Source organism: Orycteropus afer, unplaced genomic scaffold, assembly GCF_000298275.1.
Source record: "Orycteropus afer afer isolate SDZICR_OR568_19922 unplaced genomic scaffold, OryAfe1.0 scaffold00086, whole genome shotgun sequence".
In the NCBI taxonomy this organism is placed as follows: domain Eukaryota; kingdom Metazoa; phylum Chordata; class Mammalia; order Tubulidentata; family Orycteropodidae; genus Orycteropus; species Orycteropus afer.
The window spans coordinates 10711416-10734113 of record NW_006921673.1 but is presented as its reverse complement, the minus strand read 5'-3'; positions in this window follow the sequence as shown (position 1 = coordinate 10734113).

Here is a 22698-nt window from a genome sequence, read left to right as displayed (position 1 = left end):
GGAGCGGTCTCTGTGAGTTGGAACTGACTCATCGGCAGTGAATATATATATATATATAGTCAACTCATAGTAACTTCTCCTTGGGTTTGAGTAGAATCGACTAGACAGCAGTGAGAGTTGAAGGACTGGCCAAATGAAGAAGTTAGCCCAGGGTTCAATAGAAAGCTTATTTTCTTTTTAATTTTTAAAATAATTCTTATATCATTAAGAAGGGTTTAAATTTGGGACTACCTATAGGTTGTCCAGAAACTTCACTTTAGCAACAATTTAAACCCTCAACTCATTTTTACTTGATAAAAAGTGAACTGAGTGACTTAACACATATTATTTTGTTATTGTTGTTATGTGCCATTGAGTCGGACCTGACACATAGCAACCCCTCCTTGGGTTTCTGAGGCAATATCACTACAGAAGTAGATTGCCCATTCTTCCTTCCAAGGAGTGGCTGGTAGGTTTGGACCACCAGCCTTCTGGTTAACAGTCAAGTGCCTTAGGCACTATGCTACCAGAGCTCCTATATTATTTAGAGGTCCAAAAAAACAAATGCCTAATTTCTTTTAAAATGAGAAGAAAAATAAACTTTTAAGCAAAATAAATGTGTTAATATGTAACAATAAATTCACCTTTATGACAATGTAATTGCAAATTATAGTTTTCAGTTACTCTACTTTTTATTTTGTTTTCAGAGGGATAGGGTCTTAGAGAGCCTAAAGTGTCTAAGACCCGTATAAGGTATGGTATGACTTGTATTGAGACATATGGGGCTATATGGAATTATTGGTAAATTTAATCAATGAATAACCCCAGATCTTGCTCTACAAATACATTCACATGTATTATTATGTTTTTGTATACTTGATGAATGAAACCTGTTTCCTGATCTTAGAAGGGGTACAGAAATAGAATTTGCCAGGTATTTAAAAAGTGATTTTTTGAATGTATTTCCATGAGAAAGCATTTTCTAAATCTTTCTAATCCTTGCTGTTTCCTTACATTAAAAAATTCTTTGTGAAGGAAATACAGTTGAATGAGCAAGCCAATTTTGTGTGAAGAGCCTCAAGCCATGCAAATTCAGCGCTCTTAAGTAAATGGAGAAAAAAATAAAATCGGCCAAACATATGTTATGATTTAACAATCGATGTTCTATACATAGGATCACTAAGAATTAGAATCAATTTGATGATGTTTTTCTTTTCTTTCTTTTTTTTTGGTTTATATACAGTAGAGGCAGTTCCACAAAATTTTAATAAAATCTTGCCCTCAGTGTTATGCTCTGTATTTTGGAGAGAGTAGTTATATGTAGAAATGTCTCAAAACTAGCTGAGAAGTCACTAGTAAGTGCTTTGTTTTGGTTCTCAATGTTGTTAATGAAAGGAAAAAAAAAAAAATCAAGAAAATTGCTATATTGCCTTATATTAAAAGGTAAAACTATAGTCCTGTAATTCAAATCACAATCACAATCACAATCTGTTCATGTTCTTATAGTTCTTGCATGACCATAATTATACAAGTATCTTCATTAATTAATAACATGGCCTTCTGTTTCTATTCTTAGTTCAATTATTTATCTTTCAGATTTAGTTTTTAAAATACTAATATTATAAAGTACAATTAAACTGCATGTATCAAATGCATACAATCTAATCACATTGAAGATGGTACAGAAGCATTCATAAACATCTTGCTTTTTAATTTTCTTAAACTACGAAGGAAAAGTACACCAGAAATTAAATCAGAGGTTTCTAAATGTATATCAAATCCAAAACCATACCAAATTCACTACCATTGAGTCTGATTTGACTCATAGTGACCCCTCCTTTGGTTGAAAGACACAATATTATTCTCTCCAGGAAAATCTAGTACTTAGTTGACACAGAAGTAGATTGCCCAACGTTCCTTCTGAGGAGTGGCTGGTGGGTTTGAACTACCAGCCTTCTGGTTAACAGTCAAATGCCTTAAGCACTACACCACCAGAGCTCCCAATTGTGCACTAATTGTATTCACTGACCAACACAGAGAACTATAGACTCATTTTGGGATGTGGTAATAATCTCATTTTGGAACCCTCGTGCTGCTAATGGTTAAGCTCTTAGCTGCTAACCCAAAGGTTGGCAATTCCACCCCACCAGCTGCTCCATGGGAGAAAGAGGAGGCAGTCTTCTCCCATAAAGGTTACAGCCTAGGAAATCCTATTGGGCAGCTTCACTCTATCCTACCCAGTCAGTATTAATGGCAATCAACTCTGGGGCACACAACAATTAATTCATTTAAATCTTGTGATTTGGGATGATAGGTTCTAGAGAAGATTAAAATTCACAAGTATGATTTCACCAACTCTTACTAAAATATTTTTTAACACAAAACATTTAATATTAAAAAGAAATGGAAAAGAAACAGAGATTTAACCATCTAGTTAATTTCATTGGTACTAAAAATCAACATGGTTAACTTAATCTCTAGTTTGCACACACAAGGGGCATACACTGTGCTTTTGCTAATGATAGAATCACTATCCCCATGTCCTTCTCTCTTGCTAGGATATTTGTGTACCTGGCCCTTCTCACTGGGATCAGCACCATGAAGTATGAGTGAGGTTTGCTGCAAGGATTTTAAGTAAACCTTTCTTCCTGGAAAAAAGCCTGATGAATAGTAGGCCCTTGGTTGCTATTTTTTCCCCCCTTTGTTGGATGTGATGTTTAGAGGGTTAGCAAATATGTTTTACTATCAGATAACATGTGAGAATGAAGAGTGCACACTGGATGATGTAGCAGAAGGGCAGGGTTGGGTATCCCTGCATTCATAGATGAGCTATACCAGATGACAAAACACCTGCTCCCAGCGTTGCTACTACATGAGGAAATTAAAAGTTATCACTCTTTAAATTATTGCTATATTGCTATTATTTTCTTGAAGCATAAAGAATGAAAGAATTCTGAGTATATCCTGTCTACCACAGCTACAAGTGGTTAAGTTCTCGATAACTTCTTCCATACATTCCTTTGTTGGAGCACTTTGAAAACAATCTTCTGGTTCTTTGGTTGGCATATTTAATAACCATAAACAATTGGGAGAATTTCATTATCTCAGGTACATTAATACCAGGATTTATTCAAGTGTTCATAACTTTATATTATTAGTTTTTAAAATGTTTCTAAACTAGTAGTTATGAGATTTAATTTTCAATTACCTCGTAACTATTGAGAATTGTTTTGTTGTGCATAGGGTCACTATGAGTCAGAGCCTATTCCACAGCACCTAACAACAACAGTGAGACTGAATAGTTTTTCATTTGTATATTGGTCACTTTTTGTGTATTTTCAATTAATATACAATTCATCTTTTATTTGGGTGTTTGTCCATTTTTTCTTGTAAATGTCTTGAGGTGCTGTATATTTTATAATTAAATTCATTCTAAATATTTTCAATTGTAAAAAAAAAATTCACTTTTTCTATTTTGTCAAAAAATCTTTTCCACCACCACATTATAAAAATATTCTCCTCTTCTTATTATTATTATTATTTTAAATTTGTTTTTCATATTTTGTTCTTTAATCCATATTGAATTAGTATTTGTGTATCCTGGGCAATAGGAATATAGCTTTATTTTATTTTGATCATTCAGACATGGTTTTAGTATTGCAACTGGGGTGATTTCTCATTACATTTTATAATTGTAAGAGATATCTAAACATGTGACTGTATTTTATATATTGATTGTGATTTATTTTCTAACATCTTTCTGAATTTTCTTCTTAATTCTCTAAGATCTTTGTGAACCACCATATTTTTTTCCATTCCTTGGAAAATATTTTAATATTTATTCTTGTACTACTTGCTTATTGAGAACCTTCAAAGCACTATTGAAAATTGTGGCTGTGGCAATTTTAAAACATTGCTGTAATGTATATGACATAGCACTCTTCCCATGAACAGGTAGAAATCTATGTTCTTTCCCTTAAATATGGATAGACTTTGTGACTGCTCTGACCAATAGAATGTGACAAAAAAGATGCTCTGTTGCTTCTTAGGTTAGATCATAAAAAACCTGAAGCTTCTGCCTTCTTTGAATACAGGCTTCCCTGATCTGTAACGTAACATGTCTGATTACCATGAGACCATCATGTTAGGAGAAACCCTGAGGCATATGGAGTGGCCACATATAGGCACTGTGTTGACAGTCCCAGGTGAGCACAGTTTTAGAGTCATGCCAATCTAGTTACCACATAGGTGAATGAAGAAGCCTCCAGATAATTATAGGTCACCCATTTGGGTCTCTTCAATGATGCCTCATACATCACGAAACAGTAAAAGCCATCTCTGTTGTGTTGTGTCTAAATTTTTGAGTCATAGAATGTATGAACATAATATAATGCTCTTTATTTTAGATTACTAAGAAATTATGATGGTATATTTTATAACAATAGAGAACTAGAACTAGAAAATTATTATTCTATTCTTGACTAAATTAGGATGTTTTGAAAATGACCATGTTAAATGTGATGTTTGGAATTGGTTTTGATGTTGGCCATTAACTGATTAAGGAAATTCTTTTCTATTCCTAATATATTAGAACTTATTGTTATTACTGTTATTACTGTTTTATATATTGTGAAATACTTTGTCTGGAGCTATTGGGATGAACTTATTATCCGTCTTATTCATTTCATCTATTAAATATTGTAAGATATTTAATATTGAAATAATCTTGCATTCATATGATAAAGAATACATAATAGGTGTACAAAACCAAACTTACTGCTGTTGAGTCGGATCCAACTCATAGTGACCCCTCCTTGGGTTTCCGAGGCAGTATGGTAGCATAGTGCCTAAGGCATTTGACTGCTAACCAGAAGGCTGGCAGTTCAAACCCACTAGCCACTCCTCAGAAGGAAGATTGAGCAATCTACTTGTAGTGATACCACCTCAGAAACTGAAGTAACGGTCACTATGAGTTGGATATGACTCTACGGCAGTGAGTTTGATTTGGTTTTGATCATTATGGAAGTAGATTGCCCAACCTTCCTTCCGAGGAGTGGCTGGTGGGTTTGAACTGCCAGCCTTCTGGTTAGCAGTCAAGTGCCTTAGGCACTAGGCCACAAGAGCTCCCATTAAGTGTACAAGATAGTTTTTTCATATTTAGCATGGAATTTTATTTGGCAGTGTCTCATCTAGAATTTTAACATATCTTCACAAGAATGTTTGAAGAACCTTTTTATTTTTTGCTACTGTCCTCTTCTAGCTTTATAATAGAAGCTATTCTGTCCTGAGAAAATGAGCTCAGTATCTTTCCTTTTATCATTTGTTCTTTGAAAGAATTTTAATAAGAAAAATTTATTTCTTATGTTTCAGAAAAAAATCTTTTGATATAAAAAGTTCAGTTTTTAAAAAAAATTGGTGAAATTTACTAATATAATCATTTTAAAAATATTAATTCAACATGTGCTTTTATTTGCTATCTGGGAAAAAAAAAAAAAAAAACTGCCATCCAGTTGATTCTGAATCATAGCGACCTCCATTGGGTTTCCAAGTTGGTAGGTAAATCTTTGTAGAGGTAGATTGCCCCATCTTCCTTCTGCAGAGCAGCTGATGGCTTAGAACCACCAACCTTCTGGTTAGCAGTCAAATGTCTTAAACTCTGCACCATTAGAACTTCTTATTTGCTATCAATAACTCTAAACATTGTACCTCAAATTATTAAAAATAAAAAATTAACTTTTTTCAATTCTGAAGGTGAAAAGTCTGAAATGGTTCATGCTGAGCTAAATCAAAGCATCAACAGAGCTTTCTTTCTTCTGGAGACTCTAGGAAAAAAAATCCGTTTTCTTGTTCTCTCCACCTTCTAAAAGCTATCTTCATTACTCCACCTCCAAACCAGCAGGATAACATCCTTATATCTTTCTCTGAATCTGATATCCCTGCTTCCCTGTTTATCTTGATTATGTAAATCACTTGTAATTACTTTGGCCCTACCTAATAAACAAGGATTATCTCTCATCTCAAAACACTTAATTTAATGACATCTGCAAAGTTTTTTATACTATGGAAACCAACATATTAACAAGTTCTGAAATTTAGGACATGAATATCTTTGGGGCAGGAACCTCATTCTGGGTACCATAACATTCAACTTATAATTGAGAATAATATTATCTTTTTCACTGATTTCCATAGTGACCATTTCTAGTTGTCCCTTTGTGTCTGCCATAAAAGGACTGGCACAAGAAATAGACTTAAGTGGACAGATGTCAAAGCATAGCACTGAAAAGTCTCTGAAAGATTTATAGTTAGGTGATGGGGGTATTTTCTACAAGACTTCAAGGCAGAAGTTTTGGATAGTGATGTGTTTCAAAGCAGAATAATTTAAAAAGGCAGGAGAACAGGCTTAAGCTTTGAAAACCAAGATCCTGGGGAAAATACTAGTTATTCTGAGTTCTCTTTATCATGATCACCTCAACTCTTTTCTAGATAGCTTTGCTTTGTAAAATCAAAGAAAAGTTTTACTTGCATGTTGCACTATGTCCTGTTTTTTTTAATCATGTTAATTGAACAAGTGACTTCATTTCCTAAAGAACTATGTAATTAAAGATACTATCAATATTGCATACCCAGAAGTCCAGATTTTTGAAAGACACAATATTATTCTCTCCAGGAAAATTTAGTACTTAGTTGACACATGAGGAGATACTGAGTTCTCTGTGGACATTAATATTAGTCAGTCTCTTTGTATGCCACCCAAAAGGATAATATTGTGACTAGTGCGAAAATACATCAATGTTTTGAGAAATTGCTTCAAATAGCACAGTCCTCATCATCAACAGTGTATCCATTGCTTACACATTTCTACTTTTACTACTTGTACACATAGATGTTCATGACAGTTAGTTCATATTTGTAGGTTATTAATCAATCCCACCTTAGTTTGTTAAGGTGGACACTAGAGAAAACTTGGTTCTTTGCCCCTGGTTCTGTCCTCAAAAAACTCACCAATGTCAAGTTGTTTTCAGACTCTTAGAGACCTCTCCTTAGATATAGAAGGTGATATCTCTATGGAAGTAGATTGCCCAATCTTCCTTCAAAGAGCAGCTGGTAAGTTTGAACCACTAGCCTTTTGGTTAGCAGTCAAATGCCTCAGGCACTCTGCCACCAGAGCTGAGTCCTCCTGAATTAAGGAATTAATGATGTGACATTAAAGCTTTATGGTAAAATTAGAGGAAATACTACATCCTTATACCCTCAAGGAAAACTTCAATTACAACAGTGCTTTCAGCTAAACTTCTAGGAATAAGAACATAATTCAAATTTGAAGGAAAGTGGAAGACAGAAAAAGTTTTGTCTCTAATTTTCTGCTCTTCCCTGTCCACATAATGTGGATAGCCATATGACTTTGGAATGCAGATCATTTGGTCTCTAGGGTCCTATTTACCACATGTTGAACTTATTTGATACAAATATATGTCACATGCAGAGAAATGATGAATACTTGAGATGATTATGGTGACAAGGTACTAAGATGACAAACTGGACTTTTGCCACAAGGGAGAAGAAATATATACTATACCCCAGATTGAAATACTTAAATCCATGGCCCATATTAGAAGTCATCTGAAGAAAGAATAGAGAAAAGTTATCAAAAGGAGAAACTATTTGTGTTTGACTGAATTGTTTGGAAAAGAATGTTTCTATTTATTCTTTCAAATAACAACAAGCAGGTCAATTGATTATAGTTTAGTAGAATTCTCTTTAGTAACGTGGACAAAATATATTTCTTTTTGAGGCTATTGCTTGTAGAAGGTTCATTTATCATCTATCTTGGTCTCCAGCTTGAGTATGAGTCATGGTGCTGCAGCTTTCTGTATGTGCCTGAACATGCTGCATACTAATTTAGAACTTTCTGTAAGGCAAATATAGTTTTATTCAATAATGATTAATATTGTTTATTCCATTGCTTGAATTATTTGAGGAATTTGGTTTATTGTCTTTTCAAAAGGTCAAATATTATATCTAAATCCAAACTACATTGATGTTTTATTTTCCAAATGTTATGTATCCATGCATGTATAAATGCAATTTGATTTCAAAAACTATTAACCTGAATTTTAAAATTTGTTCTTTAGGCCACATATAAATCACCAGTGAGAAATACAAAGTACTTTCACAGAGCCTAAATCACTAGAAACATCTTATGTTATTGAAAGACACTGTTCTATGCTCATTGAATCTGTTTTTGCATGCTTGGATTCTGAGAGTACATTTTAGTCCTAAACATTTGGGAGTAGATAATATTATGTTACTGGAACTTAAAATAATCAATACCATGTAGCCAGTCTCTGATTTTTTGTGTTTATCTGTCCATCTTCATCTGGTAACAGAAATCTGGTCTCTATTATTCATCTGCTACTGCGGACAGTGTTTTTCCTTGTTGATGTAAAATGTGTTCATATTTTGCCCATTTTTACACACACACACACAGATATTATGTAGGTATGTATTTTATATATGTGTATGTGTGTGTATATTGCTACATATTACACAGCTCTCTTTGTATATTACTTGAGGGCAAAAGATTGAAAAAATATGGCTGGAACAAAAATGCATCAAATCCTCTCAGGAGGTATATCCTTCAAAATCTGTCTCTTTTTACTGAAGATTCTGACATTATATGTCTTATCTGCAGTATAAGAGTTCAAATTTTAATAAGCTCTCGCATTATTTCTGGTTTACAGCCATAGTTGGAAAACACTACCTAAGATACATTCTCTAATATCAAAAGTCTCATGTGAGCTTTCAGAAAGTGCTAGGTAACAGCCAATACATGCTCAAAATGTTTGACAACTGTTGTCTGTGATAGTGTTCTGCATTGTTTATTTAAGATGGGTACTTATATATTAGGTGGCAGATGTAGGGGAGGAAAACTTTTAATTTGTTTTAACAATTTGGGAGCCTGTTTTGCATTCATACCTAGATGGTCTTATTAAACTTCCATATGGAGGCACAACATAGGTGTGGATATCTGTGGTCAAGACCATCATTTTTCCCTTGGACAAAAAAATCTAAATACTTATACTTTTTGGATAAGTATTCAATCAAAACATTATAGTAAAGAAAAATAAATCAAATAAAGCCATTTATCGATCACTGAAATGTTAAGCATCAATAATAGCAATATCTGTTTTCTCACCTACAAATGAATCTCAATCTATCCATTAAAGAAAACTGATGTTAGAGGATAGTTATCTCCTAATGGATCCCCCACTCTGATTTAAATTAAAAAAAAAAAAAAAAGAAAGAAAGAAAGAAAGAAAAAAAAGGAGTCTTGTTAAGTAATGATATCAATTGTTGTTGTTGTTGTTGTTATGTGCCGTCGACTCATGATGACCTGACTCATGATGATCTGACTCATGGCAACCCCTCCTCTTGGGTTTCCATGACAGTATCACTATGGAAGTAGATTGCCCAACCTTTCTTCTGAGGAGTGGCTAGATAAAAGTAAATACTTGCAAACAACTAATAATAATTTTCTCATGGTTCTGCTCCTTCTGACCACTTCTCTGTCAATTTCTCATAATGTGTCAGTTTGTCATACTTCCTCAGGTCTGAAGGTACTCAAAATATGACAGGAAAAAAGCTGCCTCTTCAAAGTAGAGTCAACCTTAATGATGTGGTTGAAATAAAGCTTTCTGGACCTCCATTTGCTGATGTGGTGCAATGCAAAATGGGAAGAAAGAGCTCCAAATACTCATTAAATTTGGAACAAGGTTTGCACAAAATATGAATCTAGGAAACTTGGAAGCTGTCAAAAATGAAATAGGAATCATAAATATCAATATCCTAGGCATTGGTGGCCTGAAATGGACTGGTTCTGGGGTCATTTTGAATCAGACAACCATATGATGTATTAGGCCAGAAATGCTTACCAGAAGGCTGGTGGTTCAAACCCACCAGCCACTCCATGGAAGGAAGACTGGGCAATCTACTTCCATAGAGACACCACCTTGGAAACCTAAGAAGGGGTCACTATGAGGGGGAATTGAATTGACAGCTGTGAGTTTGGATTTAGTTAGGCATTAGTGACTTGAAATGGACTGCTTTTGGTCATTTTGAATCAGATAGCCATTTGATCTATTATACCAAGAATGACAAATTGAAGAGGAATAGCATGGCATTCATCATCACAAAAAATATTTCAAGATCTATTCTGAAGTACAGTGCTGTCTGTGATAGGATAATATCTATACACCTACAAGGAAGGCCAATTAATACTACTGTGGTAGTTAAGTTTGTGTGTCAACTTGGCTGGGCTTGGTTGAGTGGCTGGGCAGCTGAATGTAGTTATTACCCATGATGAGACATAATTAACTCCAAGTTTGAATCTATCGGAGCAGCTGAGTAGCTGCTTTAGGGATGTGGGCTGCTTCTAGTACATAAGAACCAACACTGAGGAAGGTCTCTTTCTTATGGCTCACTTGAACCCTCCATGTAGTCATGTCATTCATCAGCCTGCCATGTTCTACTGACCTTGGGACTTTCAATGAACTTGAATTAATGGTCTGCCAAGCGGTTTGGTAACATCAAGACTGTGCCTTTTTACTTGTCAACCTTGGGCGTAGTAGTCTTAGCAGCCAGCAACTGTCTGAGTGAAAAAACCTCTAGCTCCAGTGGGCCGGGAGCAGGCGACAGAGCTGAAGCCAAGGTTGAGGGGCTTTCACCCAGCCCCTAAAGCCTGGCACTTTGAACTCATACTTAAAGCCTCCAAATTGTAAGAATAAACTCCTGTTTGTTAAAGCCATCTCATTTGTGGTATATTTCTGTTAGAGCAACACTAGGTAACCAACACTAGGTAACCAAAATGCTTTGTCCCACCTACTTTGGTCATGTTGTTGAAAGGATCATTCCCTGGAGAGGCTATCATGATTAATAAAGTGGAAGTCAGAAATAAAAAAAGAGAAGGCCTTCAGTGAGATGGATTGCCATGGTAACTGCAACAATGGTCTCAGGTATAGCAAGTATTTTGAGGCTGGTACAGGACCAGACTGTGTTTCGTTCTGTTGTACATATGCTCGCTATGCATTGGAGCCAACTCTATGGAACCTAATAACAACTGCTGATATGATTGATGCAAAACTCATGTGAAAATTAATAACATAAATAAGAATTGTATCTTTTGCTTAGATCATATATAGTTGGTATATAAAAATTTGCTGCTGTTTTATACTTAAACATGAGTTGGATGGACTGCTATAAAAAAAGTTTTATTAATGATGTGTTCTCAGGAGCAGAATGTATATCCACCATAAGTGGAATCATTGCATCTAAAAGATGTTTGCCATTTGTACAAGATCTGATCTTGAGAAACATTTTTTTTTGAGGAAAATAGTATTGAGAAACTTTCCAAGACTTGTTTAGATTAAAGATAGACTGGAGTTTAAAAGGCATCCAGTAGATTAAGATATTTTTAATATAGAAATGATGAATCTTAATTTCTAATATGTAAATTGGGACACACTTTGAGTTTATCTTATTTTCATTAAAATGATAATTAAGGATAAGGTTATGGAAGATTTGGTTCTTCCCAGTAGAATGATATCTAACCATTTTACTAGATTCGTTTTTGAGATTTTATTAAGATGTCACCAGAATGATTTAGTTAGTATCCCAGTAACTAAAGTGCAGGGAGAGCTGTAAAATGTGAACCGTTTATTACGGAAAATGTTTCACAAGTGACTTTTCCCTTTTCAAGGGAACAGCCCTAGTTTGTAGCATTTGTCAATTTGTTGATCCAAACAAGGATGATATCAACCTACCAGTATTATCCCACTGAATGTGGATTTGGAAGAGAGACTCAAAAATGGCTGTCATGAATAGATGTGAGCTGGAACCAGCTGCATTTTGTGGCTTGAACAACCTAGAAATTGATAGAAACTAACTTTTTTGCCACTGAGACAATTCAGATTCATAATGACCCCATAGGGTAGAGTAGTACAGTCCCATAGGGTTTCCAAGCTGTAATCTTTGGAAATAGACTGCCACATCTTTCTCCTGCAAACCATCTGGTGGGTTTGAGCTATTGATCTATTGGTTAGCAGCCAAACACTTAACGACTGTGCTTCTATTGGTTAGCAGTCAAACATTTAACCACAGGGCTTCCCTGGTGGAACAGTGATTAAAGTGCTTGGCTGCTAATCAAAAAACGTTCACAGTTTGAATCCAGGAGGCACAGGAGTAAGATGTGGCAGTCTGCTTCCATAACAATTTACAGCTTTGGAAACATTATGAGGCAGTTTTAGTCTGTCCCATAGGGTCTCTATGAAACAAAATTGAATCAACTAGAAGCAGTGGGTTTGGTGATTTTTTTTTTTTTTTTTAATCCCACCTTGGCAATTTCTTTTTTTTTTTTTTACCCTTTTGTATGTATAACTCTGTGAGAATTATTATTATTTTGTAACAAACACTTATATGGGACATGAAGGGACACAGAATATAAGATGACCCCTAATTACCTGGCTGTCTCGTGTTCACACCATTGTATAGTCCTCTCACCTTGAGTTTGACTAGAATCTTTCTATTGCTTTTAACCAATAGAATATGAAAAAAATAAATAAACTGTTTATTTTGCATATGGTTGAATATATGTTTTTCTAGGAAACTCTTACCCTGATGGCTTGATAAAGCCACCAACCATGTGGGGGAATACCACATAGAACAAAAACTGAGGTTGACCTTAGACTGACAGCCATTAAAAGACAGGAACTCCAATAGGCCATGAAGAACTGAATTCTGCAAACACCCATATGAGCTTGGAACCAGTTGTACCACAAAATGACAATGCAATCCAAATTTAGGCCTTGATTGTACCTTTGCAGAAAACACAGCTCATTTCCTAAGAGAAACTGTGAAATATCACATGTGTGCTCTTTTAAGTCACAAATTTTGTAGTAAAAATGTTATAACAATAGAAAATTAATACAATTTACATAGCAGTTACTATGTGACAGACACTATCACAAGAGCCTTAAAAAATTGTTCACTCATTTAATCTTTGTAAAAACTGTGCTAACCTCATTTTAGAAAGAAGAAGATGGAATCAAACAATAAACTTGTACAAGTTCATCAAACAAATAAATGGGCATGACATGAACTTAGGCAAACAGGACATGAACCTAGGTAGTTAGGCTCCTATATTCATATCCCTAAGCTCTAAATAACTTTGTGCTTCAGTGTACCTATGATAGCATGACTAAATCTGTTGATCCAATCTAAAATTTCCTACTAGTATATATCAAACTGTGCTTCTCTGAAAGAATAATATGTTGCTTGTTAATAGAATGGCGCTTAATATGCATGTATGTCACTACGTCTGAATTCTGCTAAGGTATTTTCTCACAAGCATTGCCAGGATTTTTTATGTTCCCTGGAAGGCTCAGTCAAACCAAGAAATAGGATGCCTCAATTGGCCAGACAAGAGAGAGTTAAGATTGGTTTCAGCCTGTCTACAATCTGTTTTTATGCAGTTACAGAAGAAACTTCTGCCAGAAGACAATGGAAGCAGGACAATGTAAATATTTTAGCCAACATTATGTAATCATTGCTCCATCTTAACCATCATATCCCATCAGTTTAATCACCTAGTCAGACAAAACAATCCTGATGCTACAGACTGTTATAATGAGTTCAGGAGGGAACTGTTAACTTGGTTTTAAATGCCCTTTTCATAAATAACTCACTCACTGCTGTCAAGTAGGATCCAACTCATAGCAACCCTTCCTTGGGCTTCCAAGACAGTATCACTATGGAAGTAGATTGTCCAGTCTTCCTTCCAAGGAGTGGCTGGTGGGTTTGAACCGTCAGCCTTCTGGTTAGCAGTCAAATGCCTTAGGGACCATGCTATGCTACCAGAGCTCCCATTTTCATAAAAGTAAAGAAATGATGACTGTAAAACAAACAGTGAAGTAACCATATTATTGTATTATTCTATAATATTTATTATTAATTACAAGTATTATATTGTGAGGGTAAATAGTGTCTGGTTCTGAAAGGCAGAACAGAATCCCTCCCCCAAAAAAAAAAATCTAACTAGTAGGCATTGAGTCAATTTTGACTCATAGTGACCTCATTTTAGAGGTATGTCAGAGTAAACCTGTGTTCCATAAGTTTTCAATGGCTGATTTTTTCAGAAATAGTTCGTGGAACCTTTTTTTCTAAAAGACTCTTTGGATACAAACTGAAACCCCTCCATTAGCAGCTAATCATGCCAATCATTTGCACATACCAGGTAATTCACAATACATGAGAGACTGCTATTAATACAAAGATCCTAATTGGTTTCCTAAATCAACCTTTATGAATTAAGCAGAGATCTTAGACTTATTCTAGCATTCAAAGTATCGATATACTTAAAAATAAATATTTACTATATTTAAAATGGAATTGGAGGAAAAAAAAGTCTCCAGGAATTTATAGAATATCTATAGAGATGTTTCAACAAATGGATGGAGCACTTGAGGTGCTTACTCGTTTATGCCAAGAAATTTGGGAGACAGTACCTGACAAACTGACTGGCAGAGATCCATATTTGTGCCCACTTCAAAAATGGTAATCCATTTTTGTGGAAATTATCAAACAATATTTTCAATGTCACATACTAGTAAAATTTTGCTGAAGATAATTCAAAAATTGTTGCAGCAGTATATTGACAGGGAACATTCAGAGATTCAAGCTGGATTCAGAAGAGGATGTGGAACAAGGGATATCATTGCTTGATGTCAGATGGATCTTGATTGAAAGAAGAGAATACCAGAAAGTGGTTTACCTATTTTTTCATGGACTGTATAAAGACATTTGACTATGTGGATCACAACAAATTTTGAATAACATTGGGAAGAATGGAATTCCAGAACACTTAATTATGCTCATGAAGAACATGTACATAGACCAAAAGGCTGTCTTTCAGACAGAACAGGGAGATACTGCACGGTTTAAAATCAAGAGTGGTGTGCATCAGGGTTCTATCCTTTCACCTTACTGAACAAATGATCCCAGAAGCAGGACTATAAAGAACAATGTGGTATCAGGATTTGAAGAAGACTCATTAACAATCTGTGCTATGCAGATGACACAACCTTGTCTGCTGAAAGTGTAGAAGACTTGAAGCACTTAGTCACGAAAATGAAAGACTGCAGTTTTCATTATGGATTGCAGCTCAACATAAAGAAACATCAACACCCATGGAAGCAGCAGTCAAGAAATCATATGTCATATTGCACTGGGCAAATCATCTGCAGAAGACCTCTTTAAAGTGTTAAGGAACTAAGATGTCACTTTGAAGACTAAGCTGTGCCTAACACAAGCCATGAGTATTTTCAGTTGCCTCATATGCCTGTGAAACTTGATAATGAATAAGGAAAACACAAAAAGAGCTCATGTATTTGAATCATTGTGTTGATGAAGAATATTGAAAACACCATTGACTGCCCAGAAGAACAAAAAAATCTGTCCTGGAAGTTCAGCCAGAATGCTCCTTGGAAGGGAGAATGGTCAGAATTCATCTCACCTACTTTGATCATGTTGTCAGAAGGACCATTCTCTTGAAAGGAAATCATGTTTGGTAAAGTAGAGTGTCGGGAGCTCTGGTAGCATAGTGGCTAAGGGACTTGACAGCTAACCAGAAGGCTGGCAGATCAAACCCACCAGCCACTCCTCAGAAGGAAGATAGGGCAATCTACTTCCATAGTGATACTGCCTTGGAAACCCAAGGGGGGGTTGCTATGAGTTGGTTCCGACTTGATGGCACATAACAATAACAACAACAAAGTAGAGTGTCAGTGAACAAAAGGGAGATACTGAATGAGATGGACTGACATAATAGTTACAACAATAGGCTCAAGCATGACAGGGATTGTGAGGATGGTGCTGGACCAGGCAATGTTTCTTTCATACATGGAGTCGCTATGAGTCAGAGCCAACTCAACAGCACCTAATAGCAACAATATTTAAAAACACAAGTGTGATGGATTTGTCTGTGACATCCCCATTAAATAAAAAAACCCACTGCTGTCGAGTTGAATCCAACTCATGATGACCTGCCAGCTTTTGATTATCAGCTCAACACTTAAACTACTGCACTAGCAGGATTCTTTTTAATACCCTCATGTTGTTGTTGTTGTTAAGTGTCATTGAGTCATCTCTGACTCATAGCGACCCTACGCACAGCAGAATGAAGCACAGCCCAGTCCTGAGCCAGCTCCACGATTCTTGCTACACTTGAGCCCATCAAGCTGCCGCCACTGTGTTGATTCACCTTATTGAAGGCCTTCCCCTCTTTAGTTGACTCTCTGCCTTACCAAGCATGACATCCTTCTTCAGGGAATGGTCCCTTCTGACAACATGACCAAAGTACAACGCCTCCATCATACAACTTCCTAAATGTCTATCCTTCCTCCCCAGACAGAGTATACTAATCATATTGAACACTTCCCCAAGCCCTAAATGTGTTTTCACACAACTATACGTATTCACACATGTATGGAATCTCTACCCTGTTCTAATCTAATTCTATATTATCTTGTCTTGCCTCCCACTACTTCTTTACTCCTCAAGTATGTCAATTATGACAATTTTAGACTTTGTAATGTTTAATTTAATTATCTTTGTCATTCATAAGATTATATGTTCCAGTGCTGTAGTCATAGTCATTTTTTCTTTTATTCTTAGTCCATAGGGAGCAGTAGATTTTTAACAAAGTATTTGTTTGTTGTGTGAGTGAATGGATTATTTAATAGTCCTCATAGACATATAAGGAACTCTGGTGGAGTAGTGCCTAAGGCATTTGACTGCTAACCAGAGGCTGATGGTTCAAACTCACCAGCAACTCCTTGGAAAGAAAACTGGGCAATCTACTTCCATAGTGATATCTCCTCGGAAACCCAAGGAGGGGTAGCTGTGATCGGAGCTGACTCAACAGCAGTGAGTTTGTTTTTTGTTTTTGGTCCTATAGAAATTTTATGCCCATGTATTAACAATTTTATAATATTTCTAAATTCATTATATAACAAAATTACTGACTAAAACACTTTTAAAATGCAACAGCCCTTGGGTTTTCCACAGTAAAGTAGGATCATTTGCCTGGGGTGTCAATTATAGCAAAGATAAATGGATTTCATAAATTCCTTCAGCTTTAGGATTCATAAAATTGTATTTAGATATGTTCACTTTCTTACCTTTCTGTCAATTATGTAGAAAAACATGAAAATATAGCAAGATAACAAAATTCTCATGGTTTATCCAGAAATACTTTATTTTATATCAATGTCTACCTTGGGATTTCTTCTCATTCTCTTTCTTTTTCTTCTTATTTTAGTTATCTTTTTTTATTATTATTATTGTTAGGAAACATTTTAGAAGAGGCAATATGTGGTAGCTAAATTTGTGTGTCAACTTGGCTGGGCCTGGTTGAGTGGCTGGGCAGCTGGATGTCTTTATTCCCCATGGTGAGATTGGTAATTAACTCCATGGTGGGATCTATTAGAGCATCTGGGTAACTGCTTTAGGGATGTAGTCTTCTTCCAGTATATAAGAAGCAACTTTAAGGAAAGTCTCCAGCTTTTTGACACATTTGATCCCTGCACGTAGTGGAGTCTTCATTCAGTAGCCTGCCATGCTCTGCCGATCTTGGTGCTTTTGATGGACTTGAATTAATGGCCTGCCGTGTGGATTGGTAACATCAAGACTGTGCCTTTTCACCTTTTGACCTTGGGTTTGTCAGCCCCAGCAGCCAGCAGCTGCCTGAGTGAACAAAGTCTCCAGCTTCAGTGAGCCAGGAGCCAGAGGCAGAGCTGAAGCCAAGGTTGAGGGTCTTTCCCCAGTCCCTAGAACCTGGCATGTTGAACTCGGACTTCTAGTCTCCAAACTGTAAGAGAATAAACTCCTGTTTGTTAAATCCACCCCATTTGTGGTATATATTCCTGTCAGGGCAGCACTAGGTAACCAAAACACAAGGGTGTCTGAGAAAATAAGTGAGAATGATGAAATTGCACTATGTATTCATTTATCCAGACAAATCTGGTTTCCATAACACAGGACTCTCTATCCATTTAAGGACATATGTTACTAATTAACTCTAAGATTATAAGCAAATTGCATTTAGTTCAAAATCTCCCCACACACAATCTGTTCTGTCAGACAGTATTAACCAAGAGTCCCATCTCACAGAGAAAGTATCAAACATTCAATTTCATGAAATCTGCTGGGTTTGGTGAACTTTTGGTCCATGACCATTAAAAAAAAAAAAGAAAGAAAGATAGATGCAAAGCTACTTTCGCACTGAAACAATAGACATTATTTTATATCATTTCAGTAGCCTTAGCATGACCCTCTCAGTTGATAACCTTATTTTCTCTGATTAAATATAAATGCCACTGAGAAAGGTAACATTTCATACTGTTCAGTCTCATAGAAAATTCACAAGTCATCTTTTTCCCCTTGATTTCTCTTAACCAAATGCCAAGTTAGTGTTATAACTCAATGTGTTGAAGGGGTGATTAGTGTTATAGTATTCTTTCTTGCACCCCTTCCCATGGGTGATGGGATGGGGATGATGGATATGGAAAACAGATGTTTTATCTTACTTGACTGGCTGTGACAAATTTTCTAAGCCTTCTCAATTTGTTGTCACTAATTCTTTCCCATGGATAGTTTCCTAGTGACAGAAATATGCCTTGGGTTTTAAATTTTCCTTAAAGCGTCTCAAATTACTGTATGGCCTTTTATCCTCTGTTATGGGAGATCCATTGCATAAATGTACTTTTGCTTTATAAAAAACCACCCTATCCTTTATGATTTCTCAGAATTATAGCCAGGTGGTTCTTTTGATATGGACCAGCTCTTCTGATTCTTTCTTGGTTAACTCATGTAGAGACTATTAATTAGATAATCAACGTAGCCTTGATCAGCAGTTTTGTTGTTGTTGTTGTTGTGTGTGTGTATGTGTGTCTGTGAGACAGAGAGAGAGAGAGAGAGAGAGTTGATTAGTCAAGGCACTAGAGATCTTTTCTCTGTGGCTTCTCATTTTTAAGAAAGTTGTTGCTATTGTTAGCTGCCATAAGTTGCCCCAAACTCATGGTGACCCCATGTCCAAGGGAATCAGAACATTGTGAACTATTTAATTGATTGATATTTGGAAATAGATCACCAGATCTTATTTTCAGTCCAATTTTGTCCAGAAGTTGTACAGAAACCTGTGTAGCATGGCAACATGTAAGCCTCCACTGTCATAGTGGTGGTGGCTGAACATGAGGTGCACTGGCCAGGAACTGGAACAGCTCTCCTTTCTGGAAGGAGATATTTCTGCGACTGAACCATAATTTGCCCCTCCATAAAGTTAACTCAGACTTATTTACTTGGTCAACAAACCTTTCAAAGTACAGCAACAGGACAAATCTCAAGGTGCAAGCACTTTTCCAGTTTCTATATGTGTCACATGTGCCGATGCTTTCATTGGGCAAAGCAAGTCACTTGATAATATCTTGATTAAGAGGTGGAGAAATGAATTCTTCATCCTGATGAAAAGATCTTCAAAATCACTTTACAAAGAAATGAGCATAAAGGAGTGCGAAGAATTAGTAGCGATTTTTGCAGTCGATGTCATTGATTTACCCAACTTTTTGCTGGTAAAATCCTCAACCCTGTAGCTAGCTCTCTCCAGAAGAAGTGGACATTGAAAGAAGGCACCAATAGCTCAAACTTGATTATACAGTTCAATGTTCACTCAACTGATGACTCATGAATCTTAATTTCAATATAGTCTGTGTCTCCAAATCTAGGCACTTCCTCTTTTAAATACATCATCTCACATTTGCTTTTATGTACATGTCTCAAAAGTTTCAGCCATTCAGGGGACTTCTGGTAAGATGGAGGAATAGGCAGACAAGCAACACAGACCCTCTTAAACAAAAAAAGAAAAACCAATGGGAAGAAATACAGAAGATAATCCTGGAGCTCTGAGCTTTGAAAGGAACAATGCAAAAGTGGATTAGGAACCAATTAGTGGAAAAACCTGAATGAAAACAGTGAGTACAGAGATGGTCAGAGCTGCAGACTGTCAGCTACTCTGACGAGACCAATGGCCTAAATATTTACAAGTGGTGTTGGAACCTGAGAATTGACCTAAAGATCAGCCCTGGTTACCAAGGGCTGCGGGGATGACTGTGCTGGTGGCCCATGACTAGGAAGGGAAATGGCAAGGAGGGAGACAACCTGGGCTGTTGACTTTCCACTGTCCAAAGGGTGCAGCCATTTTGATTGTTTACACATGACAGCCATTTTGGATATTTAAAGTGACCAAGGGTGCAGTCATTTTTAATCTTTACAAGTGGAAACCATTTTGAATTTTAAAGTGATAGCATTCTCATTCAGATACCATGGACCTAAGAATAGGCTCTGTTTGCCAAGATTGACAAGGACATTCAAGAGGCTACATCAGGAGAGGAGACAGATGGTGAGTTTATAAGTGCTGTCAACTGGTGAATAGAGGACTAGAGCACAGTACCCTGGCTTGTATGAATAACATAGAAATTAAACAAAAATCATGGGCAAGTCACTCCAACATGCAATCACCAATTAAATATAAACACATCACAGTGCCTCAAAGACAACAGAGCATCACAGTCCACACAAAGAAACAAAATAAAGTAGTAGAAACAAGGGAACAGGATACAGACCCAGAACACATCCCTGAGGACAAAACAGCATTGGAACTCCCTGATAAAGAATTCAGAATAATTATATTTAGGTATCTTCAACAAATTGAGAGACAAATCAAAGAAAACACAGACAAAACCCTAAGAGAATTTTGGAAGAAGATACAAGAACAAAATGACAAAATAAATGAAAAATTAGAAATGATTCTAAATCTACAGATAAAAATCCAGAAGATTAATACTAAATTGTCAGAGATAGATAACACATTGAAAGGGCAAAGGAGTAAAATTAATGCAGTGGAAGACAGAATTAATGAGACTGAAGACAAATACCTGAATACTTCTTTGGAAAGGGATCAATAAGAAAAAATATTAAAAAAAAAAAAAAAATAAAGAAAGTCTAAGGTTCATGTGGGATACCATCAAAAGGAATAACCTACATGTAATTCTTGAATGGGAAGAGAAAAAGAAAACCACTGAGAAAAGTGTCCAAGATTTGTTGGAAGAGAACTTCCCTGATATGATGAAAGATGAGAATATATCCATTTAGGAAGTCCAACAAACCTCAAACAGGATAGACCCCAAAAGAAAATCACCAAGGCATATCATCATCAAACTCACCAAAACCAAAGACAAAGAAAGAATCCTGAGAGCAGCACAGGAAAAACACAAAGTTACCTACAAGGGGAAACCAATAAGACTAATCTTGGATTTCTCAGCAGAAACCATAAAGCAAGAAGGCAATGGGAAGGTATATATAAAACCCTGAAAGATAAATATTTCCAACCAAGAATTATGTACCCTGCAAAATTGTCTACAAACACTATGGTAAAATTAGGACATTTCCAGATAAGCAGAAATTAAGGGAATGTGTTAAAACCAGACCAACCTTAGAAGAGATGGTAAAGGGAGTCCTTTGGACAGAGAAGCAACAACAGCCAACTGACCATTAAGACACATGATGACATAACCCAGAAATCAACCCAGCTGTGGAATTATCCAAAGTATATAAGCTTACAAGATTGTAAACAGGGAACCAGAGAGAACAATTGACAAATTAAGACAACTACAAACCAAAAAGAGCGAAAAAAACTGTCTTTACAGAACTTCTAGATTGTAGGGAAGTCAAGACAACTACAATATAGAATGGACTGTTCTAAACTTGGGAAGAAAACTATAAATCATAGGATAACCTCAAAGAAATATGATAAATCTTCACATCAAGATAAAAAAGAAGACCAGCACAAATATTTAGCAATACTAAAGCAATAGCAACAAAGGAAGTAATAACACAATTCATTCAAAAAAAAAAAAAAAAAACAAGCTCAGCATAGAAAAATTTTATGGAACAAATAGATACCATGAAAAAGCACATAACAAAAATGACAGCAGCAAATTCATATTTGCCAATAATTACACATTTGGCAAGGGATTTATCTCTAAAATTTATAGAAAACTCCACCTCAACACTAATGGAATTAATAATTCAATTGAAAAATGGGAAAAATACATGAATAGATGCTTCACCAAGGAGGATATTCACGTGGCCAACTAATACATGAAGAGATGCTCACAATCATTGGCCATCAGAGAGATGCAAATCAAAACAACAATGAGATACTATCTCATCCCAGCACTGATGACAACGTTCAACAAGAAAAACTAACAAATGCTGGTGGGGTTATGGAGTCCCACTGCTTGTGGGACTGCGAAGTGATACAACTACTGTGGAAAGCGATATGGTGATTCCTTAGAAAGGTGGAATTGGAGATATCATTTGACCCAGCAATCCCATTACTAGGTATATATCCTCGAGAGGTGAGAGCTAGAACAGGAACAGATATATGCACACTCATGTTCATCGCAGGACTATTTACAATAGTAAAAAGATGGAAACAACCTATGTGCCCATCAGCGGAAGAGTGGGCAACCAAACTATAGTACATACACATAATGGAATGTTATGCACCACTAAAGAATACTATAATATGGATGAACTTGGAGGACA